This window comes from Fukomys damarensis, unplaced genomic scaffold, assembly GCF_012274545.1.
Source record: "Fukomys damarensis isolate Sample0158 unplaced genomic scaffold, DMR_v1.0_HiC HiC_scaffold_32, whole genome shotgun sequence".
Taxonomy (NCBI): Eukaryota; Metazoa; Chordata; class Mammalia; order Rodentia; family Bathyergidae; genus Fukomys; species Fukomys damarensis.
In genome coordinates this window covers 40417246-40443351 of record NW_022900944.1, presented here as the reverse complement: position 1 = coordinate 40443351, position 26106 = coordinate 40417246, and the positions used below count along the sequence as shown (strand labels likewise).

At 41.6% G+C, this 26106-nt stretch overlaps 2 long non-coding RNA genes across 9 annotated transcripts in view; one reads left to right on the top strand and one right to left on the bottom strand.

Annotated features, from left to right (window-relative positions):
- Positions 1-26106, top strand: part of LOC117283931 — a 106212-nt gene that overhangs the window by 61678 nt on the left and 18428 nt on the right. The gene's annotated exons all lie outside the window — the stretch shown is intronic.
- LOC104852034 overlaps positions 1-26106 on the bottom strand; it is a 32675-nt gene that overhangs the window by 5670 nt on the left and 899 nt on the right. For 4 of the 8 annotated variants that reach the window (XR_777386.1, XR_777385.3, XR_777381.1 and 1 more), the window contains exons 2-4: positions 21583-21655; positions 11721-11801; positions 1623-1767 (exon numbers count right to left, since the gene is read on the bottom strand). This is a non-coding gene — a long non-coding RNA (uncharacterized LOC104852034). Of the gene's footprint in view, positions 1-20; positions 285-327; positions 392-1622; positions 1768-3402; positions 3583-11720; positions 11802-21582; positions 21656-26106 lie in introns of those variants that run through there. The other 4 variants (XR_777387.1, XR_777384.1, XR_777383.1 and 1 more) reach the window with 4 other exon arrangements.

Sequence of the window (26106 nt, the reverse complement as noted above, 5' to 3'; positions counted from 1 at the left end):
GAGAGAGAGAGAGAGAGAGGAGAGAGAGGAAAACTAGCTCACTCTTGAGTGGATGGGAATAAGAAGTGGGGGACACTGTAGGACGGGGGCATATTGAATGAGTGGTTCATTTCTGTTGGCAGCTGGGACCACAGCCACTACCTGCGGCATTTATGGAGCCAAAAGTCAGCCTCAATGCTAGAGAAAAGATTTTAGCCCTTAGGGCTAAACAGGAATCTGTACCAGGGAAGCGCGGCCTTTGATTTTGTTTCCACTTGCTGTATTGATTTCCTCTTTTCCTTGCCCTTAAAGAAAAAGAGAAACTACCTAGCATTGCAGCAAGTCTTGAGTGGGCTGAAGAGAAGCGTTTGCACTCATTCCCCGACTTGGGCTGAGGCATGAAGGGGTTCTTCTGGGCGATGATGGCAGCAGGAAGCAGAAGGGGAAGAGACAAAGAGAATAATATACAGGGTTTATCAAAGCGGGATCGGGTGCCATGATGTCCGTTTGATTCTGTTTCCCCGACCACCCACCCTCTACAAAGCCCCATGTTAGATCTCTTTGAAGATGTCAGGATACCGGCTCTCACCTCGAGAGTCTTGGAAACATTAGGAAGAATCATCAGATGTATAAACAAACACCGTGATAATTCCAAGCAGGGACAGACTATTTCTGGGGGGAGGAATCCGGAACGGTTTTATGAAGGAGGAAGGATGTAAGTCAGACTGAGGCTTTTTTTGTGAGATTTGGGTGGCAGATAGGAGAAGTAGAAGGAATCTCATGTGGAGAGAAGGTTTTCAAAGGCGAATGCCTGAGACCCAGCCATCCATGCGTTGCTGGAGTTGGGGGACCCTATTAAAAATGGAGATCGCCAAGATCCAACCCCAAAGGTTCTGATTAACAAAGGCAATTATGGGACCGTGGAATGTGACTATTAAAAGCACTTCGAATGAATCTGATGTGGAAAGCTCAGGTGTCACAAAAGGAAGACTGCTGGCCTGGAGGGGAGAAGATAAACTGAGGGGTAGGAATACTTGTTGAAGGCCATTTGCCTGGGATAAACTTGGAGAGGTTACTAGGAGTCATGCACATAGAAAGTCTTCAAGGCCAAGCTCTTTATTTTGTAGCATGACTATCATTTTTGAAGCACTTGATGTGAAATAGATCTTCAAAGAACATGGCGAGAAAGTTATTACAGTCTCATTCAGGATGCAGGTACCTGGTCTGAGATAAAGCTAATGATTGTGTTCAAGACTTCTGTGCAGTAAGAGGCAAAGTTGCCAGTCAAACCCAGGTCCAACAGGTAATGGCTAAGAGGCAGGTGACGCGATTATAACAGAAATGAAGAATGACAACTGACTGTAATGATGACAGGGAGGAGGTATTCTGAAACCGTGCAGACAAACAAGGGTAAGGTACAAAAGATGCGCCTGCCGGAAGAGAAACAAAGTGTTCCAAGAGTCCCCAGAACCTTTTGTGAAGTGAACCACACAGGGTTGAGTGTTCCAGCTGTGCTTTTTGGTTGCTCATGATTTCACCAAAGTGGCAGAGGGCTCGCACAATCACTTCTGAAAACACTTTCTCCTGTGAGGCTCTGAGAACTTAGGTGTTGTGACCATTTTTTGTAATGTATTTATACTCACATCTTTCTGGCACGCGACGGGATGGTAAGTGGTTGAGAACAAAGGGGTTGAAGTTGGAGCTGCTAGATCCAAACCCTAATGCGCTTCTTACTGCCTGATCAACACTGGACGAGTTCTGTAAATCTTTGTGCCTCAGTTTCTTCACCTGTAAAATGGACAGATAATAACGTCTTCAAATGATTGCTATGGGATTTTGATGAAATAAAACATGCAAAAGGCTTGTAACCACTTCTGGCAAGAATAACCAAGCTTTCAGAAAATGTTGGGGCTTACTAAATTTGCTATTATTTTTATTATTGCATTGTTACTTCCATTTTTCCAATTTCTTGGTCTTGTGAAGTCTGGACACATCATTTTGGTAAGCTCAGCAGCCACTGTTCCTTCACTGTTCAGAAGATTTTCTGTATCAAGTTTCTCTCTTTTGAGGAGCACAGCAGTAGACAATGATCAAAGAGAAATTCCTCTCCTGCTTAATGTTACTGCTCTTACAGGGTGTGGGGAGTAGGAAGTGGGCTAGTCTTAGCAGAAAACTGGGATATAAAGGAGCAATCTGTCCCTGAAGTCACATTCACCTGGCCTTTCATGGGCAGTGAGAAGGTCTACCCTAGCTGGATTTCCTTCTTAGGAAGTTAACAAGGTCCTGCTACAGAGTTGGGAATCTTCCCCTTCTTCCTACTGCCTGGGGATGGCTCTGTGGCTTTTATGCAGGGCTCCTCTACACATGACTGATATGAGCTGAATAACCAGAGGTTGATCCTATGTGGTTACTTTTCCTCCCCTCATTGAGCCATGTGGCAATTCTAGGTCTCAGGACGACCTTCTTACCAGCCTCTTCATTTATTTGAAATTGGTGCTATCATCATCATATCGGGCAATAATTCCAAGAAGGTTGGTGTCGAGTTAGGTTGGTTATGAAGAAAGTAGTTATATTATTTAAAAAGCAGATTTGCAGGGTAAAGAAGGGGATTCTACTTTAGGTTTCCCAGGAAGTTAAATTTATAATGAAGGCAAGAAAGGAGACTGATACAGACATTTAGAACTTAGGGAAGAGTAATGGAGGTAGAGGGAACAATGAGGGAAAAACTGTGAGCCCTTTGCCGGGAAAGACTTGAGGCATTTGGAAAACTGCGAGGAGTTCTGTTTGCTTGTGTGGGGTGAACCAAGGCCAGGATGGGGTGAGAGGGTAGAGAGATGTGAGCGCCAGTACCGACAGCACGTTGAGGTACATGTTTTCCTTCTGAATATCTTTGATGCTGTTGAAGATTCTTAAGTGAGATACTCTGAAATGCATTTGAGAAAAACCATCCTGAACATCTGGTAACAAAGAGACCAAGAGGAGAAAAGTAGAGGCAGAGGCAGGAAGGTTCCTGCTGCTGTGCAGTGGCATTATAGTAAATACTCTGTGAATTTTGTAAGCTACATAGTCGGTCTCTTGTTCGGCATTCGGGTTGGAGAAAGTTGTGCCTTGTAATAAAGTACATGAAAACAGGTCCTTGCAACTACCCCAGAGTTATTCTTCTTGACCTCTCTAGAAATGGTTTCAGATTTCTGAAAAAATAACTGACAGCTGGGCATGATGACCCACGCCTGTACTCTGGAAGGCTGAGGAAAGAGGATTGCAAGTTTGAATCCAGCCTAGGCATCTTAAGAACTTAGTAAGACTCTATCTCTGAAAGACTGACTGAATGCATGGGAATGTAGCTCATTGTGAAGGCCCTGGGTTCAGTCCTCACTCATTCAAAGAAAAAAATGAAGCTTAAAATATCACTGGCGCAGGTACCTGGGTGTGGATGTGGAAGATCCTCTACAGCTTGATTTGAGCACAATAAATCAGCTGTACAGCACATTGAAGAAAGTGGAAAGAGTCTGGTCTAGTTAACCAATGAAACTCCCATCAGCTGAAGGCAATTTACTTAAAGGAAGAAGAGTGTGGTAGAAGAGGGCGCAGGAACCTGCAAAACTAGAAACACATCCTAAAGTCATGGTTAATAGCAGGAGCAGGTCAGGTGCAGGGGGAAATGAGGACAGAGAGGCACACACTGCTTTAGTGGCGGCTGGACCATCTTACACAAGACTCAAGTAATGAACACGACTCACCCCAAGGAGCCTGCTCAGCACTAGGCAGGGGCTAAGCTAATTTGGAAACTTCTGACACTCTCACAGTAATTGCAAGTTAATTTGGCCAAGGGCAGATGACTGCCAATGGTGAGGTCATTTTGCAGAATTTTCCTTGCTTACCCAAATTTTACAGCTAGAGGAAATAAGGGAAATTTAAGCAGTATTTTAGACTCCCAGAGCAGATCTTCTAAGGTAGAAAATGAACACCAATTTATAGATCCTTATCTCTATTCAGAAGCCCGTGGAGTTAATGGAACTTGGCTCTCTATCCCTAGTTGACCTTAGCTTTCCTTTGCACACTAGGCCAGGGGTCAAGAATCAGGGTTTTAAAAAATGTTACCTGAGGCTGCTTTGAGGATACTGCATTCTTATCCACCCCCATCCCCCGCTAAAATCAATAAATAGGAGTAACAGGGAGGTATATTGTAACTCAGAATTGGGAAGAATCTTCTAGTGATTACAGCTGTCCTTCACTGCAACATATTGCCTCGTAATGATGGTGAAGATGATAACAATGAAAATAGAAAGCTAGAAATGGCGGTACCTGTCTGTAATTCCAAGCTTAGAAGAGACTTAGGAGGATCCTAAGTTTCAGCCTAGCCTGGACAACTTAGCAACTTAGTGAGACTCTTTCTCAAAATAAAAATGAAAAAAGGACCAGGGACATAGCTCAATGAGAAGCCCTAAGTTCAATCCCCAGTGCCAAAATAATAACGATAACAGTGACTAAAACACAAGGATAATGTTTAGTGAGCAAACAGGACATGCCAGATCATGCATGAAGTGTTTTCTATGCATTATCTTACTTGATCGATGCTTTCTTTTAACTAAGCAGAGCTCATTTTGGAAGGAACTAATGCACAGAAGGGTTAAAATCACATGCTTGGGGCCACAAGATGATTCTGCCTCATTATCCCTGGGGTGGGGCCGTGGTTGGTAAACAACACAGAATGTTTGAAAGAAGGAACTTGATTAAATTCAAGAAATGTTTTTGTAAAACTGTTACGTGCCAGACATAGTGTTAGGCATTTTCGAGTAAATAAAGACCAGCATGATCTAGATTCTGGCTGGAAGACTAATAGGAACAATTTTGCAGATACTCTGTAATTTGTAAAATTAAACACTTGCAAAGTTCTAAGAAATGTGGTGGAAGAACTTGGTGGCATCTTCAGGTGGAAAATGACGCCGAAAGACTTCTGTAGAAAGTGGTGTTGGGGCTGAATGCTGAAGGGCAGTGCAGGAAGGAAGCTGGGAACCACTTCGTACTCCACGTTGTGGAATTCCCGCTTTATTCCCACAGCGTGAGGAGTCTACGAGCACTGTTTTTTCATAAGGATTGATCAGAGACAACCAAGAATTACCTAGAATGGCTAGAAATGAAAAGACCCAGTTAAAAGAAGTAGCAAATGTCAGAGGCCAATGTCACTTGCAGAAGGGACAGCAAGGTTTCAAAGAAGGTGGCCTGGGGGAGAGAGAAGTGGCGGCTGAAGGAAGTTTCCAGAGTGAGAATCAATCGGTCAGCGGTAGGAAGGTCGAGTTTGTGATGTTTCTTATGTTTTGAGACTAAATGACTTGGAGGGTGATGCCGTAAATTAGGGAAGGGAGGGAATTTAGAGCTGGGAGAAAGAGAGAGATGAAATTGGATCATGGATTCACTACCTACTGTACATGAAAAACACTTATTTATTCCCTGGTTTCCAGCCTCTGAAACAGGGTTCTTGGAGTGCGGGGTTCTAACCGTCACTGTAGTCAACTGGGTGGTGTTAATGACAGGTGTTTATTGAGTACTGTGTCCTAGGTCTCTGATGCTAGGACTTTGTGCTTCTGTGGAGAGGCAGACACCGCCTGTATGATTCCGCAGGTTATCAGCAAATGGCAATCGTGACAAGGGCCAGGAAAGGAGAATGTTAGGTGCCTGAGTTAGGGGTCTAACTGCGTGTAGGCCTGGCTCCCATGAGAAATGAAATTCATGTTGATACCTGGATGCGAGTAGATTAGTCCTGGCATACACATTTTAACGTGAGTGCTCTTTCCTTGTGAGCAGGAAAAGATGTGGGCATTTTAGGCTGCCTGAAGCATTTTAGGTTTCTCTACCCTCCATGAAATTCCGGAGCTAGGTGTAGACGGTGCCCTTGAGGGTCTTTAGGATGGGAGGTACTGCAAATGCCTCTTGCTAGTATCAGCTCTTCCTTCTGCTGAGTTCACCAGCTGCATTGTTAGTTGGCCTTAGATTGCCTGGGTTCTCCCTAAATTAAATTCTGAAAATGTGCTTCATTTTCTCCAAAGTGATGACTCGGGGGAGGCCAGCCATGATGCCGTTGTAAGAGAATGACATTGGAATGTAGGGCTGAGGGCTGAGACTCTGGCTGGAGATCACTCAGCCTGCCCACAAATCTAAAAATGCACAGTTTGACTGTAATGCTGGAAAATCTCTCCTAATGTCTTGGCTTCTGCCAGCAGAAAAGAGCAAGTTAAAATCACGAGTGGCAGCAGTATTATTAATTCAAGAATCTTAGCACTCCAACACTCATTTTGCCCTAGCGATTTTCCTAAAAAAATCATTTCATAGTGAATTTGTCCTGATTTATATGTACAAATTATTGAAAAAAAGGGAAAGAAAAAGGGAAGGGAGAAGGAGAACTATAGGTTGTGGATAACTCAGGGGCTACTTGGAAATGTCATTGTTCTTGCGGAGAGACAGAGCCAGAGTACATGAGAAGACCCTTCTGTCATTTTTCACTGCATGTCACTTTTGTTGATCTGCATGTTGGATGCCTTTTGCTCATATATGAAAGCGGATGCCAAGGGTGAGCCAAAGGATTTGGAACTGAACTCAGCCTCTTCCTCACTACTGTCCAAATGTCTCAGCTGCCTTCAGTTTTCTGACCAAACAACTCACATTTTTGCCAGTGTAGATAATTAGACCCCATGAGGGGTTTTAGTCTAGTAAAAACCCAATAAAATGCCACTTATTGGGAAGGAAGGATGATGTTCCTTCTTCATTTTGCAGGCTTCTTTTATTTTCTCTTATAAAAGCATGAAATAGAACTGTTGGGATCTTGCAGGTGTATCTCTCACTACAAGTTCTTTTTATAGGTGACGTTTGTCTGTAGTCCAAAATACCACCTGAGTACCTGCTGTGTGTGTGAATGGATTGAGAGTGGTGGGCATAAGAAAGTGAGTGGAAATATTTCTCCCAAGACTGTGGGCTTCTTGAGGGTAGAAATGAAGAGGAGCACACATCAGTACAGTACAAGGTTAAGATGTGAATATTGTCACAATGACAGAAAGCCTTTATGGACTGACCTATCCTCTGCCAGGCTGGGTGTGAAATTCCGAGGACCTCAGAGTTGCTGTCAAGGCAATGCTTTCCGGGGACTTGGATAGAGAAGGAGAAAGATTCCTGGGAGGTGGCACCTTTGGGATTTAAATAATTCTGAGAGGTAGAGCTGGGAGAGCGGTGATTTGAAATTGGACAGATGGCTTGAACAAAACTGGATGCAAAGTGTTTGGCCAAGAGGAGGTGCCCAGTGTGGCCAGGTGATCTTCCATTTAAAATGCCTTACTAAAATAAGAGATCCTAGGAGAGAGGTAAGAAGGCAAAAGGAAAAATATGAGAAAAGGAAAAACATGGAAACAGTATCTTTGTAAACAGGGAGGGGTGGGGAATGGGGAAAAATAAGAACCAAGATACATCATGTAAAGGTGCAAGATCCCAGTGATGAATGTAACTGTCCTGTATACCTAAAATGTGTCAATAAACTAAACTAAACTAAACTAAACTAAACTAACTAAATAAAACACAAGAGCAATTCAAAGAGACACAAACAGCTCACAAAATTTTGTAAACAGAGTTTACAAAAAATACCCACATAACCAACATTCAGGTCAAGAACTTGAACTTTATACACTTCCACAAAAGGCCCCCTCCCCCAGCCAGACATGGTGGTGCACACCTGTAATCCCAGCACTAGGGAGGCTGAGGCAGGAGGATCGCTGTGAGTTCGAGACCAGCCTAGGCTACATAGTGAGTTCCAGGTCAGTCTGAACTACATAGTGAGACCCTGTCTCAAAACAACAACAACAACAACAAAAACCAAAAGCCCCACCCTTCCGCCCCATGACTCCTCCTCCGTTCCCAAGGTAACTTTTTCTCATGACTACTCATAGCATAGATTAGTTCTGCTTTTTTTGTGTGTGTGTGTGCGTGTGTCTGGGATTGAACTTGTGTCCTTGTACTTGTGAAGCAAGCAGTAGAACCACTGAGCTAAATCCCCGGCCCCCTACTTGTTTTTGCATGTTACAGAAGTGGAATTATACAGAGGATGCTATTTATGTGTCTGGCTTGTGTTCTCCGTTCCATCATATTTGTGAGATCCGTCCCACCGCTGTGTGTTGTTGTGAACTGTGGGCGTTTGTGGCCGTATTACCACTCCTCTGTATGGCTGTGCAAGCGCGTAGTGTTCCTGTCCATTTTTGTTGGTATTTGGGTCATTTCCACTTTGGGGAAATCGCAGACGCGCTGCTATGACTGTTCCTATGTAATGTTCTTTGTTGGTGAACACATGGGTGCATTTCCTTGGAGTAAATATCTAGGAACGGAATCTCTGGATTGTAGGACTGAAAATCCCTTTTTAATGACAAAAACATCCATCCCACATGATTCTAGTTATACTTCTGATATTCCCGGGTTGAGAAATGTACAGTGATAAATACCTACTGTGAATTGCACCACAATTTAGAATCAACTGGTATATGATCAATCACAGAAGTGTCTTGCTACGTCCATGATGCGTTTCCTCTGCAGACAAGACTTGGTGTGCACATGGATCTGTGGATTCCTTGCAGTAAGTCCAAGTCCCCGGTTGGGAGTCACAGACTTAGGAGAATGATAGGGTCTCAGTCCAAGAAGCTATCATCGACCGAGTTCCCCGGCATGTCTCCTGCTGTCAGCCAAGCCTTTTAGTCAGAGAAACTGAGTGGGTTTTCTTTTCTCTCTCTTTCCTTTTTTTATTTTTCCTTGAGAAGCTGCATATAAGCTCCCTAGCTACAATGTGACTAATCCATTGCTAGGAAACTAGGATGGCTGAGTGGAATGAACTAAGCCTCTGGAAGGGAATCTGGGCTTGGACCCCTAACTTTTCACATATTCAGTGTGCGACTGGGAAAGAAATGAATTACCTGTGAACCTCATTGTATTCATCGGTGAGGTGGAAATGAGAGCACTGACTTAGTATGTGGATTGCGAAACTCAAGATAACGAATGCCAAGCACCTCGGTAGATGGTAACTCTGGCCACTGTTTTCATCGTTATTTCTTCTGTCTTTGTGTCTCGTTTTTTGTTTTTGTTTTCTTTTTCTGGACCCATAATACCATTGTATTGTCTTGCAGTGCCTGTCCTTTCCTCATTATTCTCACAAGCTAGGGAAAATAAAACCACTTCATTTGCTTGGCATCCTGTGGTTGGTGCATCTCTTCTAGTTGGATCAGCAAATGCATATTTTGTACTTCTGGGTTTTGAGCCTTTGGGTTTGACTTAAGAATTATATGTCACCTCTGCGCTTTTCAGCTACCATGAAGATGGGAACCCATCCTTCCTAACCAATCTCTTTCTACACATCACTCGATATCCTATGGCTTCTGTTTGCCTCGGGAACCCTAATCCAGAAGGCTCCAATGCAATCTTTGGGAGTACTTCGACCTGAATGGCGGTGGCTGTTACAGGAAGTGGGTACAACAGCTACAGAGGCAGCTTGACTGAATGTACCAGAGGTGGGACTGTTGAGCAGAGCTGCTGTCACCTACGAGCAGGAGCCCCTGGTGGGGAGCTGAGGACAGTGGGGCACTGTATCTTCAGATGGACTCCCTGCCTTTAGAACTAGATCTGGTTTCATAGCAAAGAGAAAGTTTCTGGCAATGAACTCAACCAAAGCTGAGGATCAAGAAATTATTTGGGAAGGAATGACAGGTAATGCTCTTACGGGGCATGTGAGGAACACATCTGGGAATGGATTTCCGGGCAGCTGTGACTTTTGATAACAGTTAGGTGTGGTTGTGTTTTCTAGCACACAGCCATGCATTCAGCCAGTTCTTAAGATGCTCAGCCCTGAGCAGATGGGTTTGAACAGCTTACTCTTCTATTTGTAATGCTGGTTTGACTGCTAGCCAATTGCCCTTAGGTATCATCAGTTTCCTTGGAGGTAAAGCAAAGGGGCAGTGTTTTTTTCTGCCTCGGTAGGAGTTCTCGCTTTCTCTTAGTTCTGTTAAAGCCAGATTGCCCAAAATCCTACCAGGATCCCTCCCCTGTCAAAGCAGAGGCATCTTTCTGCGATTTTGAACCTTAGTGCCCTCATACGTAAGGTCATACGTACAAACTTCAGTTTTATCATACGTAAGTGTGCACAGTTCAAAAGGGGTGAGGTGAGTTGCATTCACCAAAATCAAGTATATTTTCTTGAAAATGTATTTGTTAAAAGTAATCTGAAAATGCTTATCTGCTTGGCATGAAGTAATGTTGAAAACTACATATATAAAGTTTCCTTAGAACTTCAGAGTTTGGAAATTAAAGACAGGAAAAAGTTTCTGAGAAAAAAAAATGTGTTAGATTTCACTAAGCCCCAAATATCTGGGAAACAGTTTGAGATTTTCAGCCAAACTTAAAGTTCTGGATGTGTTTTCATATCCTTGCTATCGACAGCTAATTTCTTGAGCAAATTTATTCACTGTTTCTGAAAAAGAGTTGGCCTCAGGCATCACCTCAGATGTGCTGCCTGTCCAGAAATTCCTGAGATCAACTTTAAGCATTTGTATCTTTCTTAGCTCTGAGAGAAAATTCTAGTAACATGACGTATTAGTCAACAGTGACCTTTCATGAAAAGGCACACAGGTGGAAAAGCCCTGCTTATTTTCTGGAGATAAGGCAAAATGTTTTGATTCTAACACATCCTTATTTTTTATTTTTGAATGGTCAGAGTAAAAGGAAAGGTCGAACACTCTTTAGATTTTGACAGTAGAATTCAGCTGCTAGTCTCAGGAGAAAATGTTTTTGTCTACTTAAAACTTGGAATCCTGAGTTTGGAATCCGATTTCATTTATAAAAGTGAAATCATCTGTGTAGTGTCTGAACTGGGCCTTAAATCTAGGTCAGTGTTCCTAACTTGCTTTGTTATTCATTTGGGTTTTCTCCCAAAATAGGGGCTAAGATGAGGGCAGTTTGTTGGGAAGTTGATCTGGGATAGCTCAGGTAAGAGAAGGTTAGGCAAGAGAGGAGAGAAAAGCTAGGAAGAACTGTCCAGGGCAGAGTTTTGCCATGGGCGACTGGGGCTCACTACGATTGGAGACCCTCTGAGAACCCAACGCTAGAGTGTGCAGAAAACAAAGCACCAGCTCCCACCATGGTCCTGCACTCAGAGCAGTACTAGGAAGTTCTCAGACAGTGACCAGAAACAGGGACTTAGATGTGCGAAGCTGCCACCTTACTAGAGACAGTCCAGGGCAGAAGGACTCTGGTGCCCAGGGATGACAGGAGACGGTGGCAGACTGTATTTTGGTCCACTTAGGCAAACCCCTTCATATTGTGAGCCCCCAGTTTTTCATCTTTCACATGAAGGAATTGGAATTCTCCAAATTGGGTTCTGTGGATGACAGATGCTCCTTGCAAAAAAAAAAAAAAAAAAAAAAAAAAAAAAAAAAAAAAAAAAAAAAAAAAAAAAAAAAAAAAAAAAAGGTTCTTTGTTCAAACGACTGTAGGAAGTGTTAGTTGAAGCATTTATTTGAGTAAAAGTTAGGTTAAACATTTTTTGATTTTAACAGCAGGGTATCTCACAATCTTGATGTCCGGGAGTGGGAGAGGGTAGGTGGTGTTTAGCTAAGGTTTTGACTATAGAAACCCCCTCCCATTATCATTATTTTTTTCACATGACATCTGCTAATGCCTTGAAGATGTGGTGGTTGGTGACAAACAGTTTGGGGCATGCTTACCTAGACGACTGTTCAAGACCATCTCAACTCCGTGGTTCACACAACAAAGAATAGCTTCTAATTCTGGTGCTTCAGGTCCAGCTGAGAGGTAGAAAGCTGTCTTTAGAAGGATCCTAGGCCCCAAGATCCCATTTTTTATATTTTTTTAATCTATTGAAATTCTGAGTCTATTTTGGTTGATAAGAGCTTTCTGCAACTCAAAAGCACGTAGAAAAAGCAGTGTGCTTAGCAGAAGGAGCTAGAAGTCGTCTTGGGCATGGTGGGCACAAGTGTAAGAACAAGGGGATTGGGCTCTGCCCTCACTCACTGAAGTGACCCCACCTCGTTAGGACAAGGGCTCCTGCAGCTTTCCTATGTGTGTTCCCAATCCCTGTCACACTTGAGATTTTCCTTCTTTACCAAAGAAGGCCTGGAGACTTCCTCTCTGAGAATAGCTCCACTGGCCTGAGGTAGGTAGGGCCTGGACATCTGTATTTTAAAAATATTCTCCCTAGGTGATTCTCATGTGTAATTAGGATATAGACCTACTTTTATTGAAGAAGGAAGTTTGTAGATGTGTGTGTGTGTGTGTGTGTGTGTGTGTGTGACTCAGTGTTGTCATGTAAAGGAAGAGGATAGGTCAGAAATTGCTTAAATAGTGATTAAAAGGAGAGGCAGAAGAAAGAGGAGAAGGAAGAGGAGGAAGAGGAAGAAGAGGAGGAAGAGGAGGAGGAGGAGGAAGAAAATGATTCCTGGTGTGTGGTATTTTCAAGGGAATGTAAAAAGGTAGCTAACATTGATGTTTACTTTGCCATGTGGAAGACCCTGAATATGTAGTCTCTTACTTAATACACACATACACTGTAAAAAAGAATAGTTTGAAACTAATTTGCCCTCTATTACATTCCTATTGATTGCTGTTGTAATAAATTACTACAAACAGTGGATTAAAACAAAAACACATTGGTTATTTCACAATTCTGGAAATCGGAAGCCCGAGATGAATCTTACAGATAGAATCAAGGTGTTGGCAGAGCTGCATGCCCTTGGAGACTCTAGGCGGGAATCCATTTTCTTGCCTTTCCAGCTTGTAGGGGCTGCCCATATTCCTTGGCAGGGACCCCTCCGCCATCTTCAAAGCCAGCAGTGCCTCGCTCAGCTCTTCTCACTCTTTCATTCTCTCCTGCCCTCTTCTTTGTTTAAGAGTGTTAGGGCCTACACTGGGCCCACTCGGTAGCTCTGCCCTACAATCCTTATGAGAAGGTCAGGTGATTGGCAACTTTGACCCCACCTGTAACCTTCATTCCATGCACAGATTCTGGAAATCAGGATGTGGACATGTTTGTGGGGACCATTATCCAGCCTCCTGTAGACATGGAGGTTCGTGTCCTGTGTTTTAAGGTGAATTACTCTAGAGACCAGACTTCAGTTTCACAGCACTACCAAGAAAGATTTCTGCATTTGCTTCATGGTTACTTTTAAAAAGTGTTTCTCAATGTATCTGTCAGTTTATTCATTTGTAAAGCTATGGGCAAGTCTTTTAACCTCTTTGATTGCAGTGACCTCAGTTTCTTGTCCTTCCTGTCTACCTGGGATGATGTTGGAATATGATGTATGTGGAAATCTGTTTCCTAAGACATAAATACTAAACTCCTCTAAACTAAAGGATGGCGCAGATCATACTTCTGGGGTACAGAATACAAGTTTTTGCTTTATTTATTCAATAGTCTACCAGGCCATAAGCTTATTGAAGGAAAGGACTGGGTCTTGTTTGTACCTTAAATCAGACCTTAGCCAGTTTCAACCAATAGGGCTTGTCTTACTCTGAGCTGCTGCAACAAAATACCTTAGACTGGTCAATTTATAAATAAAAGAAATTTATTGCTCAAGGCACTGGCAGTTTCAATATTTACTGAGGGCCTGTTCCTCATAGACTGTGCCTTCTGTTTCCCCACATGGCAGCTGCCTGGAGCCCCTTTTATTTTTTCCAGCTTTAATTGAGTTTATTGGTACATTTTAGGGTTACAGTACAGTTACATTCATTGTTGGGATCTTGAACCTCTACGTAACAGGTCTTGGTTCTCATTTTTTCCCCTTGTCCCTGCCCTCCCTTCACCCCCTCCTCCCCTCCCCATCTATAAACACTTTATTTACATCTTTTCCTTATCTCACATTTTTTCTTTCCCTTATTACCCTTCCCCTACCCATCCAACCTTCCCTACACCTTTAGCCCCTTTCTTCCCATTTCACAATGTCAGTAATCTTATTAGGATCTTATGCATTATTACAGTTTATTCACAGTAGAGAAACTATTCAGTATTTACACATGTGTGACTTATTTATTCCACTTAGGAGTATATCTTCAATATGTATCCATTTTCCTATGAATGGATCTATTTTCCCATTCTTTATGGCTGAGTAATATTCTATTTTATAGAAAACCACATCTTCTTTATCCAGTTTCCAACTGATGGGCAAATGGGCTGTTTCCCAGTTTCACCTATTACAAACTGTGCCGCTATAAACCTGGGTGCACATACATCACTATGATATGATTCTTTCAGTTCTTTTGGAAAGATACCCAGCAGAGGGATGGCTGGGTCAAATGGAACCTCCAGTCCAAGCTCTTTGAGGTATCTCCATATCGATTTCCACAGTGGTTGCACCTGGAGCCCTTTAAAAGGGACATTAATTCTACTTGTGAAGGTTGGGTCCTCATGACTTAATCACTTCCCTACCTTTTAATATTATCACATCAGGAAATCAGGTTTCAAGATGTGAATTGGATCAGTGGGACACCAACATTTTAGACATTTTAGTGTTCAATACTTGCTGCTGAATAAATAAAAGGAGGGGTATGAGATTGTAAGTATTAAGATCTGAGAAGAATGTAATAATGTAGTCTCCTCTCATGGGGAATTATCAGCTTGGAAAGAGAAAGCAGATGCGTGTAAAGATAGACAGTGGAATGTAAATGTCATAAGGGGAAGGAGAGGAAAAAACTTTGGAGTTTCCAAGGATGGAGAATTCAACACTGAGTCATGGAAAGCAGGTGATGCTTAGCTGACTTAGTGACATCAGGCAACAGGGGCTGTGAGTCTGTGGCTCTCACATCACTACTGCTCACTTGCATGGCAGACATAACCAATCCATTTTGTATTCTTTCATAAAAAGCCAATGATTAGGATTTTGAACTCCAGCTACCCTTTGTTTGAAATTAACAAAATTAAGTTCAATTGATCCTACTGGGCTCTAGGTAAGATTTTTCTTTTGTCAGTTTAGCAGACTAATTTTGCCTGAAACTCACTTATAGCAAAATGTTATCTCAGAGTTTTCTTGGGAATCCACTGGAAGATAGTTCCCTATTTTTAGATTTCTCTAGATAAACATTTCCAGCAACATAGAGCTTTCTTTGTGTCTCGGCACAATTTGTGTTCTGATTGAGAGCCAAGGTTGGAACACTCCGTCTACACCCACAGCTACATAATTTAAGGTCTGTTGTTGATGTTGTTGGTAAAAAGTATGCACTTGAATGCAGCTTGGCATGGGAACACAACCACAGCTGGAGACAACGGCCCAGTTCTGAATCTGTTTACACATCATTGCTCAGTGCTGTGTCCTCACATCTTGGTGACAGTATGATAAGGCGCATTCTGGAGTTTGTTTAGAGCACATTTCATGTGTTTCTATCCTTTGCATGGTGAAGACAGGATTCTCAGGTGGACAAGCAGTGATGAACATAGAGGGCGGGAAAGAAGAACAGCCCTGGAGGATGCAGCACTTTCCCTCTTCAGGAAAAGACATAGCCATCACTGCTTGAGAGAAGACTTATGCAGAATTTCCTTGGTCCTGAATCCATGACAAAATGAAAGATGGGATTGTGCATACTATTTCTGCTCTAAAAACATAAGGTGACCTTTACTTTAAAAAGTGTGAAAAAGACTATGTATGGTCCAAAATATTCACCTAAAAAAAACCCCAAATCTTTTTTAAGCTATGAATTTCAATCTTTTAAAAGTAGAAAACAGTTTTTCATAAACATTTTCACCATCTCATCACTGATAAAGTTTTGTACAAGTATTGTTTTCAGATTGACAGGCCATTCACAGGAAAGATAATCTATACTGTGTGAGAAAGAACAGCATTCTTGGATATCTCCATATGTTCCCAAATCAGAGATGGGTGCTTTAAAAAACTCAATTTTTCCTGATTTTAAGCAGGACTTAGATCAACAATAATCAGGTGCTTGTTTCCCATTTTCACTCATTGACCAGGTGCTGAGAGCTTTGAGCAGGTTCTTCAGATAAAGAAAGTGAATTTTTAACTGGAAGTTTCAGGCACTGATTTGGGCTCATTTAAACAGAAATAAATTTTAATTAAAGGGGCATTGTTTAAAGAACTCAGATTTACACAGGCAGAAACAAAGATCAAAGTCTAATTGTAGAGTTGGACTGTTGAAAAAAGGTTCAGTCCTAAATACCTTGCCCTTTTTCCCTGCCATTGTGGCCTGAGAACTTGAACTTTCCCAAATCCTCTTAGCTACCAGAGCTACTCCTTCTTCTTGGCATCCTGGTGTCCTGTTTCATACTCCCTTGTGGGTGCATCTGCCTGACAGAGTTGGGTCATGTATTCATGCCATAGCAGCAAGGGAGTCTGGTAGAGCAAGTATCTGACACTTTTAGCCTCTGCCATGGAATGCAGGTAGAATTTTCCAAATGCAAGAGAAAGGTGAGGTGCTGTGTAGCCAGTACAGTTGGAAAGTGTCTATCGTAAGCAATTTAAGGCAGAGTACCTGAGGGGGTGTGTGTGTGTGCAAAATCACAGCTGTGTGAAAGATAATTTGGAGGCAGCTTGGACCTTTGTGGAGAGACTTACAATTCATTAGGGGAGGTAAGCACAGCACCTTCTGTCTTATCATAATTATTCTTTTGCCACCTCAGTAAAATAAAGCTATTTGTATGTCAGGAGGGAGAGGGAGAGAAAGAGATACAAAACACATTCAAAAATACAGTATTACAAAATAAAGAAATGTTATGAAGATGTAATTGTGGTTATTAAAGCAATGTATGGATTTTGGAAAATGTGACAAGGGAAAGCAGCTAATGGGTGTTAGAAATATGCATACCCTCTTCTTTTCATGACTTTTTTATGGCACAAATTGTGGTCATGTTTTAAGAAAGCTGGTTTTTGGAGAATGACGGATTTGTAAGGAAATGAGCCTCCTGCTGCTGCATGCATAGGAACGAATTCCTGGATATTAAGAATTAAAGAGAGACAAAGAACTAGGAATTTCCTTTGTCAAAGGTATATGGAGCTACAGGCTGTCAGTACATAGGTTATTCTCAGCAATATAGATGATCTACAACCAAAATATTCTTCATCTTGATGTTAAAAAATGTTTAGTTACAAACGGTGTCGTGTTTGGCAGAGATGGATGTGGCCATTCTACCAACATTTTGATTATGTGATCAGGTATAAAGAGAAAAGTCTTTTGTTCATAAATAGATATACATAAAGATGAGAAATTTCTTCTGCTCCAGCACGCACATTCAGTGAAGTGATAGTACCAGGAAGGCTACAAGAAGAGTAAATCTTAGGCACAGAGTCCGGGCTGCACATTATAGCTCTGTTCTCGACCCAAAATATCTCCTTATAGTAGTGAATTCGAATGATCTCAATTTTCTACATGGTAAACAAGAGAAACTAGGGTTCTCTTTCATGAAGCTTGGGAATAGCTAGAGAATACACACACCTGAAGTTGAAGATGTAACTGTTCCTTTCCATATAAGCACTCAGGGCTCAGTTGTACCAAATGATATTTTGGGAAAAATGTCAAATGTTGCTACCCTGTGCTCTCTCTACAAATGGAGAGTTTTAGTGGCACTCTTTGGAAGAAGGACTTCTTATTCTTTCTTAGGAGAAGTCTCAAATTACTGTGGCTCCTAATTGGTAGTGGTGGCATCTGGCAGATGCTCTAGTCTAGCCACTTTTGTAGGGTTTACTTGATTTTACAGTTGTGGTTTCTATGCGGAACAACATTACTGGATCTAGCAATTTCCCTGCAAATTAAAGGCTGAAAGTGTGTGCTGCACAGTGAGATACTAATGTCCTACATCTATGTGCAAGTGAATTTAAAGGAGGACTAAAACCCCAGTGGATGAGACTGTCGACTAGACGTTCCTTAAAATAAATACAGTTGAGAAAGCCGAGGGAAAATCTAATGTCTGCGTGCTAACCACGACTCAGACATTTTACCTTGTTTTTCCATAAAACACTCACTGCAGCCTTATGAGGGAAAAATTGTTATCTGCTACTGGGTTGAACCCAATAAAAGCCTTGTATTGGGAATCCTTAGAGAGGCCCAACATTTTCTGTCCCTACCTGATTCTCTAGCTTTATCATCTTGCTCTGACACTGCATCCTAGACGCACTGACAGTCTTTATCATCGCTTGACTTGACTTGCCCTGACCTGACCCACCACAGGACCTTGGATGTGCTCTCCTCTGTGCGTGGAATAATCCCTCTGCAGTCGCAACCACATCTGCTTAATACTAGTCCTTTTTCTTGGTGTTCATGCATTTGAGCAGGACTAGAATATGCTATTCCAGTTCTATGTCATTTGCTTTCCCAGAGCCATATTCTTCTCTTTCAGGACCCTCCTCTTTGTTGATATTATACCCCACATGAAATCAGGCCTTCCACCCAGCTGCAGCCTGTCCTCTAGAGTGGGAGTTCTCTGAGAACACACCATGCATCGCATCCCTCAGGGCACTGTTAGACATAAACTCAGTCTTAGTATCTGTTAAAGGAACTATCGGGCCAGGGATTTAACTCAGTGGTGCTGCTGCCAGCCTCACAAGCACAAGGTCCTGAGTTTGATCCCTGATACTAAAAAGGTCCGTAGAACTGTTAGAATGTGAGTTCTGGGCTGAGGACTCATTGTGTTTGTCCTGACAAGATTATGTCCCAGTTTTGTGCTCTTGGGTGTGTTATTTAACCTTCTGTGATTTTGTTGCTTTATTTTAAAGATGTGATTAATAATAATGATGACACAAAAGAGTTTTTGTGCTGGGTGCTCCATCATCACATCGTTCCGTATCAGGATCACATGTACCTGATGATTCTCTTGCATGATCAGGGAAGTATACACAGAGTACCTTGAGTTAGGGGCCCTGGCTTCTGTCTGGGGGACTGGACCTTCGCAAACTTTACAGAAAGGATGGTACTGGCACTCGGTCTTGAATGAGGCACAGAGAGCGATGTGAAAGGCCAGTCAGAATCTCTACTCTGGCAACCTGGCCATTGAACTGGAGTGTACAGGTTGTGGGCTGAATCATCTGCCCTCCATCCCAGTATGCAGAAGTCCTGACCCCAGTGTCTCAAAATGAGGCTGTGTTCAAAAGGAAAGCCTAGGTCCTACAAGGGAGCACAGTGTGTATATGCCATACATGGATGCTTAATCCAAACTTCCACTATCACAGGACTTCGATTAACATTAAAACTGATCTAAAAATAAAGAGGATAGAATTAAATCCAAATATATCAATAATCACAATGAGTCAAATGAATTGACTTCATTCACACATTAAAAGACAGTGATTCTTAAACTGGGGGAAAAGCTATGATTATTTACAGGAGGGGAGATATTTTTAATGTAGAGTAGCATAGAAAGCTGAATGTTAAATATAAATATAAAATGGTAAAACTGAAATATTAGTGTGAGGCAGAATAAACTATAAGATAAAATATATAATTGTGACTTACATAGAATCCTAATGTAAGGAAATAGTTAACAAGTAAAGATACTGAAAACTTAACCTTGAGTGCACATAAAAAGAAAATCACACACACCCAAACACACACCAAAACTTGAGAATTACAAAGAGAAATAGGCATATATAAAACTATAGCGGGAATTTGAATCACATCTTTTGTAAATATTTCCAGATCAAGCAGACAGATACACAACAGAGTGCAGAAGATGTGAACGATGCCATGGATCGAGTGAGTACCTACGGATCCCTGTTTCAGAAATTAGCAAATACTCCGTTTTTTTCTCCCAAGTACATACTGAACATTTGCAAAAGTGAATTCTATACTAGGTTTTATAGTAAAGCTCAACATATAAGCCGGGCGAGGTGGCACACGTCTGTAATCCCAGCACTTGGGAGGCTGAGGCAGGAGGATCACTGAGTTCGAGACCAGCTTGGGCTACACAGTGAGTTCCAGGTCAGTCTCAACTACATAGTGAGACCCTGTCTCAAAAAACCAAAAAAAAAAAAAAAAGCTCAACCTATAGTCAATATAATACACAATACATTCTTTGTCTACAGTGTAAGAAACTTGAATGTCAACAATTAAAAACCCCAAAGAGACCATATATTTAGTAATTTAAAAACTTATTGTATTGGTTTTTTTTATTAGTTTGCAGTACATGCAGCTTGCAGTCATCTCGGGGAGTGGGTACATGTACAAACTGCAGCTTCTTCTCCCCTTCCCTCCCTTCTCTAATTCCCCTGTCCTGATTTTCATTCTTGTTGATATTATTCATCTTAGTTCATGGGAGGGCATACAATGTTACCTTCTTTGAGGTTGTTAGGTTCCTGTACAGGGCATGCATTTATTCCACTGATTTCCCCTTCCTCTCCTCTTCATCCCTTGCCCTTGTTCCCTTGGACCCCTTCCCTGGTACAAGACACATGAACACCCATGTTTATAGCAGCACAGTTTGTAAAGGCTAAGTCCCAGAAGCAGCTTGTCAGCAGAGGATTGGATAAAGAGAATGTGGGACCTGAACATAATGGAATACTACTTGGCTGTAAAGAAGGACAATTTTGAGACATTTGTAGGAAAACGGATGCACTTCTAAAATATAACGTTGAGCAAAACATACCAGACACACAAGCTTAAATACCACATGTTCTTCACTCTCGTTTGAGTGAGGCAAAGAACAAACAAAGAAAACAATAAAGCATGAATAGAAGGGGATAAGGGAATGTTTGATAATTTTAATAGTTTACTCAAACAGTGCATACTTCATTTAAAAAGTAACCATGGTATTTAAAAAAAAACATTTAGAATGAAATTGTACAAACATTATCACAAATTTGAGAGACTAACATAGCACTGTAAGCACAATTTAGAGCTTTATATTAGTAGGTAAGAAAGATTCAAAATTGACTTACTAGTAATCAAAGGATATGAGTCTCTTAAATGAGTATCTACTACTCTGGCTTCTCTGTCTTTGACACGTCTGTCTCCAGTGCTATCGTCCCTGCCGTCTTTTCCTGTTGTTACCTCTCAGACCCTGCCTCGTCCAACATCTATTTATGAAATTTTCCAAGTTTGTTTCTACCTCACTAAGGGTTTTGCACTAACCCTTTACCTGGGATACTCTTCCTCACTTCATTTACAATGCTTTCTAAATACAACCTCAGAGACACTTTTCTTGACATTTTTGTCCACATAGACCTCTGTCTGTCGCTCTCTGTCCTGTCGACAGAACTTACACAGAGCATAATAAAGTCATTAATAGTACATGTTTGTGTATGGTTCACTGTCCCACTGGACCATAAGCTCTCTGAGTCCATGGGTATTGTTTGTTTTAGCTACACAAGTGGCTTCAAGGTCCAGAACAGAACCTGGCAACTATTTTTTAAAAGTACTTCTCAATTTCTTAATGAAATAAATGGGTGGAATTAATCTACACCATTCACAAAAATATGAAGTATCTGATCTGAAAGAGAGAGAACCCCTGTTAAGCTCTGTCCAATAACTGTATTGCTCCTTTGAATGTTCTATTAAAATTGTGTAGATCTTTTAAGTGCTACATACAGTTACAAAATATATTCCTAGGAACTTATAATTTTATAAAATCCTTACCCGAACATGTAATTTGGATGTATTTTTATGTGAGTTGACACAACATTTTCAACTCTTCTTCCAACCTCTCTCCCTGAGAAGAAAATAAGAGGCAGTAAGAAAATAGCTTCTGATTGGCGATTAACCAATACTAGTACTATTAAAAATACCAACAGCCTACTTTGTCCCCCAAAACGTATGTTTTCTATTATATTGAAACTTTTATTTGACATTGTGTGAGCTTTTAGAAGTTGGATTTTCAGTTTATAGCTTTTGGATGGCACCTCTTAAAATTTGTAATCGTAGTGGTAAAAAAATATTTCATAGCCTATCAGTACTATATATTGCAAAAGCCAGATTGGGGAAAATACCATTATTCTAGTACAAAGTCCTGTTTAAATCAGTTGTTTAACTTTTTCTCCTATGGTGGAAGAGATAGCTAAACAATAAGAATGTTAAGTGTCTGCCTGGAAAGCAAGAGTTGGTAATGTTGAATCATTCCCGTTGCCATCATGTTTTCAGTGGTGGCCCTGGGCCCAACACTCTCACTGGGGCTCAGTGCCTCTGACTCTGGGACAGAGTGGCTTGTTCTCTGCCCCATGGTCTAGGGACTTTAGATGTCAGGGATCAGCACAAGTTTGCACCAGGCCTGAAGAACTGCTCCCATGGGCATTTCTCCTTTGTTTCCCCTACTCCTTTCTCTCATGTTGGAACCTTCCCTTGGTTCTTTGGACAGCTCATCTAAAAATCCTACAATATGAAGAGTTAGTTTTTCTCTGCTTATATGTTTAAAGCTTACCAATACTGAGCCTTGATGAGACTAAGAGCAATGTGCATTTCTCTAATTGAGGCTTCCCCTTGCAAGATGGATCAGAATAGATGAGGTTGTGCTGAAGCAACAAGCAACTCATAATCTTGGTGGCTGCAAGGAACAGAAGTTTACTTTTCTTTCACTCTGTCTTGGGTATTTGGGGGTCTCTTATTCTACACCATTCAGCTCTCAGATCTGATCCTGCACTTGGCATAAAGAATAATGCAAGCCACTGTGGCAGAGGGAAAGAGAAGAGGTCAACCACACACTGCCTTAGAGCTTCTCATGTCTTTATGGCTCCAAATCAAGTCACCTGGCTATGTACATTTAAAGGGAGAGGGCCGGGCAAATGTTAGTTCAGTGTTATTCCATCATCCTCAGATGCAGAAAGCATCGAATACATGCATCTCAGTTGTTAGGTTGGTCTGTAATGGTAGAGGCAAGGTAAGTGAATTTCATGGTGTGTGTGGTGACTTTCCTTGGATAGCCAGTGATACACAACTTTGGGTCTTCATTACATCTCTATGGAAAATTCTATAAGTACAGATGCTAAGCTGCCATCTCTAGAGTGCTTCTCCCAAAGTTTAGCATTGCTTTCACTCTTAAACTTTATCTGTTAGATGCGTTCCACTGGGAGAAAAGGAGAAGAGTTTGGCAATAATTGCCTGGGTTCACTAGTGAGAGAGGGATAAGAAACCTATTAATATAAATTCTGCTAACTAGTCGAGGGTTGTTTTATGACAGGAGATCCCTGTCTTAGGCCATATCATCCCTGCAGACCAGATAAGATTTCGTTTTATCTGATTACACTGATTGATTGTCTGGGGCTGCCTAGAGTGCCACGGAGGGTAGATGCGGAGGCTGCATCAAGCTCTACATCCACAGTGTGCAGTGATTGATTAACACTGTCTGCTCTTGGTCCTGAGGGGGAAAGCTGGGACAAAGGCCAGCTACCTGTCCTTCTCCTTCCGGTTCATCACGTTCCACCCCACCTCTCCTTTTTTGAGGATTACATTCTGATCTATTAAATCTGATCATGATGTTGTTTCCATAGATCCCTTGCTATTGGTGTAGGTGTGATACGAATGACAGGCATCTGGTTTTCAATCACTAGACTGGGAGTTTCCTTTAGAGTAAATTAAAAACAAAACAAAACAGAACCAGGCACAGTGGGACACACCTGTAATGCCAGATCCTCAGGAGGCTGAAGAGAGAGGATTATGAGTTTGAGGCCAGTTTATGCAATTTAGCAACACTCTGTTCTGAATTAAGCAAGAGGTGAAGATAATAGCTCAGTGGTTGAGTGCTTGTCTAACCTATGTGAGACTCTGGCTTCCATCACCAGTACTACAAAAATGAATGGGTGAGTGACTGAAATAAAGCTTGGCATTATACTTTATATCAACTGTTTAGTTAGGAGTTTGATTAAATAGTCAAGCCCAGAGATCACGACCAAGTAACAGAATAAATTCCTCGGTGTGGAAGCTGCACTGAGAGTGCAGAGAGGACACACTCTGGGAGAGGACACACTCTGTTGGAAAGCTCTCTGATGTCAACCCTCCTGACATCAGCATGTCCTTTGTGACCGCACTGCTTATCAATGAGGTCACATTGGAGGGAGGAAGAAGCCATGTGAAATAACTCATTGTGACCAGAATGGAAGAAGAAAACATGAGAAGTTGTTCAAGGGAGAAATATTAGCTGACGGGAAAGAGAAGTGATACTCTGATAATTTATCAAGTTTTGGCTGACCATGTTTAAGGTTTTTTTTTTTTTTTAATTGAAAGGCTGGTGTATTCCGAAGCCTCATGGGTCTTGTTTTAGCTTCAGGGTGTGATTTAAGGACTGAGAAAATGTACACTTTCTTGGCTCCAGAAGAGACATTTGGAATGGGGCTCCTCTCTCCGCTGTTCAAACAGGATGAAGCTGGTCTCTCCGGCTCAATGTGTTGGCTCACTACTGGGAATAAGGATGAGACAGGTGGGGCGGTTCCTGACACCCTCGCAAGATCATGAGAGATGGGCTGCCTGTCCAGAGAAATTGGAACATTTCAATCTGTGTGGTTTGACTAGCAGAAAAAGATTTCATTTCTAGTCATTCTTCATGGTTAGAAACATTTCTATAATCTCATAAATCTTCAAATGCAGAGTGCACACACCAGTAACTTGGACATAAATATATTTCTAGGCTGTAATGATATTTATCGAGTGGGGCTGAGGCTCTGGCCAGCTGCCGATGTGTCTTAGGGGAGGCTGTTCCTAAATCCTCAGACTTAACCCATTTTTCTCCCAAAGGCTGCACAGGATAATTTAACAGTAGATAATTCCATTGGCAGTTTTCGTTCGTGTTTTAATATAACATAGGCAATTTTAAAGGTCTTATCCTATGGTCTACGCAGATTTAGAGTTGTGGAATATTAGATATCAATTATTCTATCATATACGTTCTCAACAGGGATAATAGGCTTCCCTAGGGAGTGATTAGATACATACATGTAATGTTTATGTGATGATATGTTTGGATTTGTTTGTCTCATATTTATTACTTGCATTCTGTTTATTTCTTCTCCTTGTCTCTATCATCTGAGTTATTTGATTTTGAAGTATTTTATTCTGTCATTTGAGATAGTTACTGGTGTCACTGAGAGTGTATGGACAATGCATCCATCTGACCTGCCCCTTTTTATGTTTTATTTATTGTCTACATCACACCACTGTACATTGCAAATCCCAACAGTCCGTGTTCTGGCGTTTGACTTAATCCACCACACGTGTGTGGTGAGATGAACAGGAGATCCGGATCAAACTTCCCCAGACGTGAATTGTCTCTTGTGCTCCTCCCACATTCCTGAGGTCCCTGGCTTTCCCTGGGGAATGTTCCTCTTACAGCAGCTCTGATGGCAACGTATCTTCTTAAGTTTCCCCTCACCTCACGATGCTTTTATTTCACCTTCATTTCGAAGGGACACTTTTGCTGGATTTAGAATTCTCAGTTGATTTTCTTTTTTTTTTGTTTTCCTTATAGAAATTTTGTAAAGTTTTTTTTTTCCTTGTTTCTGGTGATGTCCATGGTTTCTAATGACAAAGACATAGATACTTTTCTTCTCCTATGTGTTATGAGTCTTTTGTCCTCTGGCTGCTTTCAAGGGTTTTTCCTTTGTCTTTAGTTTTCAGGTGATGTCTGGGCCTGACTTTCTTTGACTTTATAATGTTTCATGTTTGCTGAGGACAGAGAAAAGAAACCAGTAATGGCTCTTCACCTCATTCTGTTGGGACTGTGTTTTTTGGTAGAGAGGATTCTCTCACCTTGGTTTTAGGCAAATACACAGGCTCTATCTGTACAATGCAGCAGAATTGCCTAGTGGCTGGGACAGAGACAGAAAAGCAAAAGACCAGACTTCCTTCACTGTCTCAGTCTCTTGAGCCCTCTTTCCTGATCTTTGGGTCAGAACTCTGGTTCTTTTCCTGAAGCTCTTTCTGGTGACAGTAATGTATACTCTGGGTTTTAGGCTGAATACGTGTACAAGCTGGGTGACACCAGAGAAGTGGCTCCACTTTGCCTACTCGGCTTGTCGCCATTTATTTTTCAGAGTCCTAGGAAAACTGCTCCACACAATTCCAGCCAGGTGCAGCAGAAGAGAGAAACTGTAGTGGGCTTTCTTCATCTTGCCTCAAACTGATCCTAATGAGTTTTGCATATCTTTTTTTTTTTTTTTTTTTTTTTTTTTTTTTTCT